At 47.2% G+C, this 9,376-nt stretch overlaps 1 protein-coding gene across 2 annotated transcripts in view; it reads left to right on the top strand.

Moving 5' to 3' along the window:
* The first annotated feature begins 832 nt into the window (after positions 1 to 832).
* The window catches only part of NR2C2 (nuclear receptor subfamily 2 group C member 2), a 47,596-nt gene continuing 39,052 nt past the window's right edge, over positions 833 to 9,376 (top strand). For both annotated transcript variants that reach the window (XM_068253039.1, XM_068253038.1), the window contains exon 1: positions 833 to 997. The gene's annotated coding sequence lies outside the window, so the exon portion shown is untranslated. The remainder of the gene's footprint in view (positions 998 to 9,376) is intronic.

Below are 9,376 nucleotides of genomic sequence, written 5' to 3'. Positions count from 1 at the left end.
TATTCATGCGGGAATCATGCGGTAAAAAGGTCGCATGAAAAAGTGTTTAAAAAAAAAAAAGTTAAAGTCCACCAAGCACAGCCCTTAAGCCTCCACACTTCATTAAAGTCAATGGGATGCGGAATATATCACCTACTACTTGTAGGTGATAAAAATTCGGTAATTAACGAAGAAATGATGCGCCTGAACATCTTTGAGAATTGATCTTTTATTGCGGAAAATACCGACTTTTGCGGAAATTTTCCCGCATGAATCCCGCACTTTTATCACACTTTTTCCGCATGCGGAAAAAACATGCGGAACATTTTGAGAATCCCAACTTGCCGGTATTTTGGGTGCAAACTTCCCGCATGTACTTTACCGCATGCGGGAAGTCTTTGAGAATAGAGCCCAATGCGCTGAAAAGAACCTTAATGACCAATAGTGACAAGAGTATTATATAAAAAAAAAAAAAAAAAAAAAAAAAAAAAAAAAAAAAAGCAGAGCACTATCACCAGGGTTCCTTCCTGTCAGAATTTGGAGACAAGTAAAATATGAACAGACTGGATAAAATAAGGGCTTCAATTCACAGATGCAACAATTGTAACTGCAATTAGAGATACAGCAGTAGAGAGGAGAGGGACGGTTGTGACCTACGAGTGACCTGATAAAAAAGACATAGGGGCAACAGGTCAGTAATCAGTTCATCCAGACTAGAGAAAGAAGGCCTCTATCTATTCTCCCCACATCCAAGGAGGAGTCCGTCCGTCAGCCAGTCACGCCCCCATGCCGCCTCGCCCTATCCCTAGCTCCGACTGTGTGACGCCATCGCCGTCCGCGCGCCGAGCGAGAGGGAAGAGGAAGCAGCGGAGGGGGGTGAAGAGGAGCGCGGGGTCACGACCTCTGACCTCTCATCGAAGAGGCCAAAATTACCGGGAAGCAGCGAGCGGCGCGGGGAGGAGAGGGCGGCGGGAGCTTATAGGATGCCGCTGTGACTGGAACCTCCGCCTGGGGAGAGGTAAGCTGGGCTCGAGGCCTCCTGTCACCTCCGGGCCTGTGAAGGAAATCTGCAGGGGCGCCCTGACACCGCATCACAGCTGCAGCCACACCAGCCTCGGGCTCTCCGCGGCTTCCCCGGTCCTCCCCGCCGCCTGGCAACGCGCCAAGCGCCGCCATATTCCCCGCTTCTGTCGGCCTGCATTTATTTATTTATTTGGTGATGCATGCTGGAGGCGTTCCGTGGCGTCCAATCAGCTTTCGAGGCTTGTGCGGTGGGCGGAGTCAGCTGTCATTTGTGACGTTGCGGAGAGCCTATGAGATCTCTCTGTAGGCGTGGTTTCCGCGGCTAGTCTCTGTCGCCATCTAGTGTCAGCAGCTGGCATTGTACCGAGCAGTTCAGTGATGCTCAATAACCTTACATGAACTGCTTTGCAAAGATAATGAAACTGCCAGTCATAACGAGTGGGTGTCCAGTCTCCAGCCACATTGTCCCATTTTATTAAAGAGGAACTTGTGTAAAAATAACACAATTAAAAAAAAATGTATTTTTTTACAATATTCATTTATAAATTATTTAGTCAGTGTTTGCCCATTGTAAAATCTTTACTCTCCCTCATTTACTTTCTGAAATGTATCACTGGCGTTGACAGCTTTAGTCCTGCCAGGTGATCTGTACAGAATATTCATTACTGAGTGTTCTATGCACAGAGAGAGATACTGCACTCCAGTCTGGGATTTTCACAGTTTCTCAGCACGTGACAGGCAGCTCCCTCCCACCTCAGCCTCACAGACAAGCTGAAACAGTTTGTCTGGTGTTGACAGCTTTAGTCCTGCCAGGTGATCTGTACAGAATATTCATTACTGAGTGTTCTATGCACAGAGAGAGATATCTGCACTCCAGTCTGGGATTTTCACAGTTTCTCAGCATGTGACAGGCAGCTCCCTCCCCCCTCAGCTTCACAGACAAGCTGAAACTAAGAGCAGTGCATGGCTGGACAGCTTTCAGGGGGTCGCTGCTGCTGGCGCAAGGGTCTCAGAAGGACGGCGTGGGCACAGGATGATGGGGGGGGGGGGGTCTGCAAGATGCCCCCAAAAGTTAAACTTTTTTGTGGGGGGGAGGGGGATTCGACTTTAGATTTCCTTTAAGCAAAATGTTTCTGTAACATATGCGGCTGCGGGCACGCAGGGTGTCTCCGCAGCCGCTTCGGTTCCCTATTCAGAGTCTTTTTTCGTTCCCTCGGCGTCTAGTACGCAGAGGATGGAATTGTCATTTGCACATAAGGTTTCTGTATCGCGCGGGGAGGGTTCTCTCCCTTCCAGGTCGTGACGGGGAGATCTCCTAAGTTCTCTTCTTTGCCCGTGGTGGCATCTCCTTTCCCAGCATTGGAGGAGTGGCAGAGAACTTTGAAAGAGATATGGGCTCTGGTTCAGAGAAATCTTAAGAAGGCATTTATGACTCAGAAGAAACAGGCAGATAGGAGACGTCTGGGAGAGTGGGACTTTGCACCAGGGGATCTGGTGTGGGTGTCTACTCGACATCTGGCTCTGAAGCAGCCCTCTGCCAAATTGGGCCCTAGATATATAGGCCCATGTTCTATCTCTGAGGGCTCGTTTCCACTATTGCGTTGCGAAATCGCTGTGGCAAAATTCGCATGCGTATGCGAATTTCGCATGCAAATTTTAGTGCGAATTCGCATGGATGACGATGTATGCGATTTTTAACCATGGCAATGCCGGTGTGCTTTTAATTCGCATGAAAATTCGCATACCAAAACAGCATGCGAATTTCCTATTAAATACATTAGCGACGAATCGCATGCATTCCACTCGCAGGTGAATTCTGCGGCTCTTTTGTGCGTTTTTTCCCTGCTGAAAATAAACGCACCTCAACAACGCTACAGTGGAAACAGGCCCATCCACTTGCATTACATGTGCGAATCCGCATGCGTTGGACGCATGCGGATTCGCAATAGTGGAAACGAGCCCTAAGTGAATCAATAGGGTCACATATGCTGTTTCACTTCCGTCCACTTGGAGGGGTGTTAAGACATTTCATGTCTCCCTGTTGAAACCTGCTATGCATGCGGATTCCTCTCCCCTCCCCCCCTTCCCTGTGGTGATTGATGGAGAACCTGAATATGAGATAGAACAAATTTTGTATTCCCGGTTGGTGCGCAACTCTGTACAGCACCTGGTTCATTGGAGGGGTTATGGGCCCGAGGAGAGATCGTGGGTCCCTAGTCATCGTATGCATGCGGAAGAACTCAGAGAGGAGTTCCAAAGGTTGCATCCTGACAGACCTGGTGGCCCGAGTCCGGAGTCCACGCCTCAAGGGGGGGTACTGTAAAATATGCGGCTGCGGGCACGCAGGGTGTCTCCGCAGCCGCTTCGGTTCCCTATTCAGAGTCTTTTTCCGTTCCCTCAGCGTCTAGCACGCCGAGGACGGAATTGTCATTTGCACATAAGGTTTCTGTATCGCGCTGCCGCGCGCGTAGATGGGACCTTTATGCTGGGAGGAAGCGCGTCAACTGACCCGCTGGTCGGGCTGATGTCAGAGCGGACGTTCGCCGCTCAGGATTGGCTGATTGGAGTGGGCGTGGCTTGGAGGTGTCCTCTGCTTCTTAAGCCGTCGCAGCTCACTCGCAACTTGTCTGCGCCGCGGTTGCAAATACTTATGTACTAGCGCTCAGACCTTAGACTAGTAGTATCCGCTGTGCTTTGATCTAGGAGGAAACCAGGGATTTCACACAAGACTAGGAGATTGTTTACTGTATATGATTGATATTCTGTGTATGATTCTGGCTAACCTCTGACTCTGCTAATTGCTACTCGTCTTTGTAGTTCTGCCCATCTGCTCTAGTTGCCGAATCCCTGCCTGATTACCTACTACTCTTTTGTCTTCTGACTCTGTACTGTATCTGCCTCTTAGTTGCCGAACCTAGCCTGTCTGACGCTCCGACTCACCAGTGGGCCCTCGCCACTGGTGAGGTACTCTAATAGTGCCCACCGGCTCCTCTGGTGAGGCTCAGCTAAACTAAACAGTTACTGTACTCTTATAGTGCCTACCAGCTCCTCTGGTCAGGCCCAGTCTATTGTTGCACCAAGCACTACACATACCTTGTATCTTGCCAGCTATACGTGTATGATTGGTGATACTGCAGATCACCACATAATCAGGTATAGCGTCTGTATTATTGGTGATTCTGCAGATCACACATAATCAGACGTCTGTGTTGCTACACCGACCGTTACAGTTTCCACGTCTGTGCATTACTATGGGGATGGTATTCTTAGGGCAGTGATCTGCAAACTTGGCTCTCCAGCTGTTAAGGAACTACAAGTCCCACAATGCATTTGCCTTTATGAATCATGACTGTGGATGTCAGACTCCCGCAATGCATTGTGGGACCTGCAGTTCCTTAACAGCTGGAGAGCCAAGGTTACAGATCACTGTCTTAGGGTCATACAATGCACAGCAGGATGAAAAGGCATCAAGAAAATGAAAAAAAATGAAAACAATAAAATAAATAAAGTTTGAGGGGGATTACGTCAATGACTATTGTTATTAAAGTTTATTTTTACCGTATATGAATTGGTCTTCATCGAGGTAAGCTACCACAAACTTTATTTATTTTTATGAAACAGAAAAAGAGGGCCTTGCACATCCCTTGTAAAACTTCACTTTTAATTCATATCTGATAAAAAGGCATACATTACATATCCATAAGCATGTAAAGAGAGGTACAGGCAAGTTGGGAGGTCGACAGCCGTTTCGCGCCAATCAAGTATTGTGGCGCATCATCGGGACAACCACCCCTTGTGTCATCTCCCCTTATATATAGAAGAAGTACTCACCCCTTGTCCATTTAGAGCAGCTGCCATTACTAAGTCAGGGACGCACCCGTTGCGTGTGAAGCTAGTATGTGAGGAAACGCCGCTCCAAAAAAGCTTCCGGCCGGTGGAGCGCAAGAGTCGCGTCCGCGTCACTTTCGGTGAGCGCCTCAGTGATGCGCTACGTCAGACTGATGCGTCCACTGGGACTCATCAGCCCAAAAATTACGCAACATCCCGGACCGTCCACCAGAGGGCAGACAGAGGCTGCTAAAAAATATAAATACATAACTACAGCATCCCAAACTATAGAGAGAGTCCATCTGCAGCCATCAAGTGGCCAAACACATTAAAGAGAACCCGAGGTGTGTTTAAAGAATGTTATCTGCATACAGAGGCTGGGTCTGCTTATATTGCCCAGCCTCTGTTGCTATCCCAAACCCCCCTAAGGTTCCCCTGCACTCTGCAATCCCTCATAAAGCACAGCCAGGCTGTGCGGGCTTTGTTTACATCTGTAGTGTCAGTCTTGGCTGCTCCCCCGCCTCCTGCATAGCTCCGGTCCCTGCCCGTGTCCCTTACCTCCAATCAGCGGGGAGGGAAGGGACGCAGGCGGGGACCAGAGTTCTGCAGGAGGCGGGGAGAGCAGCAGACTGACAATATAGAGATAAACACAGCCCTCTCTGACAAGCTGTGTGTCAGCAGCGTGGCTGTGATTTATGAGGGATTGCAGAGTGCAGGGGGACCTTAGGGGGGTTTGGGATAGCAACAGAGGCTGTGCTGTATAGGCAGATCCAGCCTCTGTATGCAGATAACATTCTTCAAACCCACCTCGGGTTCTCTTTAAGGGCATCAGATAGACATAAATAGCAGCAGCAGATGGACAATTCTGTTAATATTAATGATGGCAGTCGCTTCCAGGAAAGGCCATAACCAGTATGGGAAAAGTGTGTGTGTGTGTGTGTGTGTGTGTATATATATATATATATATATATATATATATATATATATATATATATATATATATTATTGTCCATGTAGATCTAGTAAATTGTATTCCCAAACATCCCCATATGGGAGAGAATAATTATATTTTAATATAAATATTAACACAGTTGTTATTACATTATATACTCACCACCCACTGAGATGGACTGGATAGCAAGGTCTATAACATTTCTGTTATTTTTATTGTTTTTAATTCTTTTTATCACTTTCTGGGCACCTTTTCATCCTGCTTTGCATTGTACAGTTTGTGGTGTGCACTGGTAAAACTTATAGCAGACCTAAACTCTTGCACAGCAAACAAGGACAACACACAAAGTTGCTCAGAAATTGGCTCTATGTTTAGAGAGATGAACCTGTGCAATTAGCCGATATCGGCAAATATTCAGCAAGTGTAAAGGAGCGTACACACCTTTGATTGATGCCAGGGACCCAATCCCCTTGGGCGACGTTGCTGGGCCGGCCTGTACAGATGCCTGTTAGTTGTGTAACTGACAACGCATTCTGTTGCTGTGTGGGGGAGGGGTGGCGGAGGTACAACAGAGCGGCGTGTGCATGACGACATAAGGGGGAGCGGCGTGCACAAGGAAGTTGGTCGCTGCTCGGTCAAGTTGTGAAGCGGGGGTCACTGTACACACACCTGGCTGACATCAGCTGAGGCGGACATTATCGGCTACCCAAGCCGATTTTAGTCAGGTATGTGTACTGGGCTTGGATGGATGTCAGCTGTATCTGGACTATGCCGAGGTGTGCAGTTATTCTGTGCTGATATATAAACACTGGAGGTTAACCCTTTCTGTGCTCCCAGGAAGTAAACACTGCATGATCTCTAGGAGTTGTATAAGTTGTCACAAATGTTTTTTTAATGGTTATTATGCTGTTGCTTATATTTAATTTATCTTTAATAGCAGAGAGTAAGTTCTGAGTTTAGGTCCGCTTTAAAACCGGCCTTTACATGTGACTGTAGAGCGCTGCGTGATTTCCATCTATTATGGCATAGTGTTTCACCAGTGGTGTTCTTGGTGACTGTAGTTCCAACTGCCTTTCATTAACAAGCTCCTCCCGTGTAGTTGTGGGCTAATCCCTCAGCTTTTTTATGATCCCACCAATGAGGCAAGCTCTTGCACGGTCTTACAGATCGTGGCTATTGAAGGTGTGATTATTCAGAAATGGAAAAGTAAAATGACCAACGTTGACATCTTCTCACCAAGCTTCTTGCTCGTGGTCTTGTAGTAATACTACGCATAGAGGAAGTGATGCATGAACGTTCTTTTGTGAATGGCAGTGCTGTCTCATAGCCATTCGGTCATTCACATGGGGACTTAGATCAATGAATGGGAACTGTGCTCCCACACATTGTTCTAGCTGCTACCGATCGGCGGTGGCAACGAGCGTGGGGGGGGGGGGGGGGGGGCACGGTTGTAACGGGAACACGTGGTAGGGAGGGACGTAGTAGCTACGCCCCTTCAAGCAGTTTTGGCATTTTGCAGGGACGTAGTTACTCGTCTCGGGGGAGGGGAAGTGGTTAAAGGGTATTTGAAATGGCAATGTAGAAAAAAAATACATACCTGGGGTTTTCTCCAGTCCCCTCCAGGCTGATTGCTCCCTCGCTGTCCTCCTCTGCTGCCTGGGTTGTCTGCATTTGGCCCTGGAAAATCCTCCAGTCAGTGCAGTCCAGCCGCGTGTGATCTCACGTTGCTGAGAGTGCTCTGTGCTGGCGCAGTAGTACTGTGCAGGCGCTGAATACTCCTGGTGACGGGGGCACGTGCACGGCTGGGCCGCACATGCATAGTACGCCCCAGACCAGAGGACTTTCCAGGGCCAATGGCGGAGGATCCAGGGGGCACAAAAGGATGGCGAGGGAGCGATCAGCCTTGAGGATCAATTTTTTTTCTCCTACTCCATCTCAAGTTTATTTCAAATGTGAACAATCTCATTGGTTCCCAATTGAATCCCATTGGTTTAAGTTCAAAAGCACATTGATTTGACTAGTGTGAACCCTGCCTCGGTGTTCGATTTTGTTGTCAACCAAAGCTTCTGCCATGACATAATCTGGTTTAAAAACTTGACGTAATCTGTTTTAAGTTTATTTAAAAAAAAAATAGAACGCTAATTATATTCATGAGTGGTAATTCAGGCACTTTTTTATGGTTTTGTAAAGAAACACACAGTCTCGGTATAACTTGGCATTCTCCCAAAGAATAGATTTGCTAGGCTTACTTTGTGCAAAACACAATATATAAATGTAATTATAATTATATAGCACAATATTTCTAAGCAGCTTAGGCACAGCTAGAAGTCTCATTCTGTCACTCCCACACATATTTATATTGTCATTTGTACTAAAATGTTTCCCAGACACTGAATTCCAATCACGGATCTCGCCTCCTGTGAGTGGGAATGTATAGGATGCCCTTGAAGAGTATGTGCGGTAATGAGGGTCTCTTCTGGCTGAGAGGGCTTCTGATGCCTCTCTCTTGCCTATAATTAGGCGCACTGCAAACATCCCATAGGTTTTATTAAGGGGCTGCGAATGTTATCGCTAGTGCGGCTACGTCCCTCATTACATAGATGCTCATCTGTCCCCGATGTGCTCTCGCTGTTGCCCTACATTCCTCCACTTTCAATAAAACATCCAAACACCTCTCGTATCTCATAATGCTTTGCGCATGTCTCATATGACGCATATAGAGCATTAATGCCAAACTCTTCATTTAATTCATGTTATTTTCAGAAACCGAAACACAGCCAGAACTGCCACATTATATATACAGTAACATCCCCGTTATCCAGAACTCTGTTTCCCAAAGTCTCAAGCAAACAGAAAAAAGTTCTGGCCTTGCAGGATTCATAAATCTACTTTTACACTTCTTTATATAGTAATTAACCTCTTTTTCATTAACCTCCCTGGCCGTAACCCCGAGTCAGGCTCGGGGTGGAAAGAAAGAAGCCAGGAGATGTAATCCCAAGCCTGGCTCTGGGTGGTCTAGGCAAAGCGTTAAGCACAGTGGGCATTTTAACTCCCCTCCCCGGGATCCAGGTGCCGGCAGCCATTCTTCTTCTGGTCCTCGGAGGCTCTGGATCCCTCTGCTGAGATCACCGTTTGTCGTCATGATGACAGATGGCGACCTCACTACAGGGTTACAGTGCCACCCCGAGGACAGAGGGAGAATTGCAGCGCTGAATCCCAGGGAGCTAAGTACTGGGCGGCCGCAAATTTCTCTGCGGTGTGACTTTTTTTTTTCTGTGGTTTTAGGGTCTAAAAGCTTTTGAAAAAATTGCTCCGCTTTTAAAACCTTTTTCCTAAATTCCGGAAATAATCAAATGTTAAATTAAGTCTGTCTTTTTGACAGCGACAAGAAAATGACCTGGACACGGACTTTTTTTTCCATCTGGTTTGTTATGTGGTGTAATCCAAGTTCAGTGTACAACAGACAAGCTTAACAAAACCATGTACAGCAGTATACAGTGAGGTGAAAGGTGGGGGGAGAACAGACAGGGCACTACAGCTATTTCGTGTTGGGAGGACACTTGTTTACATGCTTGTCTTGGCGTCAATATCCTT

Source organism: Hyperolius riggenbachi, chromosome 9 (genome assembly GCF_040937935.1).
Source record: "Hyperolius riggenbachi isolate aHypRig1 chromosome 9, aHypRig1.pri, whole genome shotgun sequence".
NCBI lineage: Eukaryota > Metazoa > Chordata > Amphibia > Anura > Hyperoliidae > Hyperolius > Hyperolius riggenbachi.
Note: the sequence above shows the minus strand (reverse complement) of the source record. Positions and strands in the feature narration are given on the sequence as shown.